Genomic DNA, 243 nt, shown 5'->3' on the forward strand with positions numbered 1-243 from the left:
TCTCATCAATATCATTATATAAGTTTGTATGTATGTAGCGTATATGAATAAAAATGAAAGTCTCGTGGATGAGTTCTCTGCTTGTCTTGCTCTTCCTTTTCGCTTATTCCTCTTATTCTGTCTTCTATTTCCCTCGTTTCGTTCCTCTATTTCCTTCTCCTAATCCTCCATCCAGGATAAGTTCCCTTATTTTTCTCTCTTCCCCTTGCATCGGTGAACGGCAGGTGAACGAAACTCTTGGTC

Source organism: Penaeus monodon, chromosome 31 (assembly GCF_015228065.2).
Source record: "Penaeus monodon isolate SGIC_2016 chromosome 31, NSTDA_Pmon_1, whole genome shotgun sequence".
Lineage (NCBI taxonomy): Eukaryota > Metazoa > Arthropoda > Malacostraca > Decapoda > Penaeidae > Penaeus > Penaeus monodon.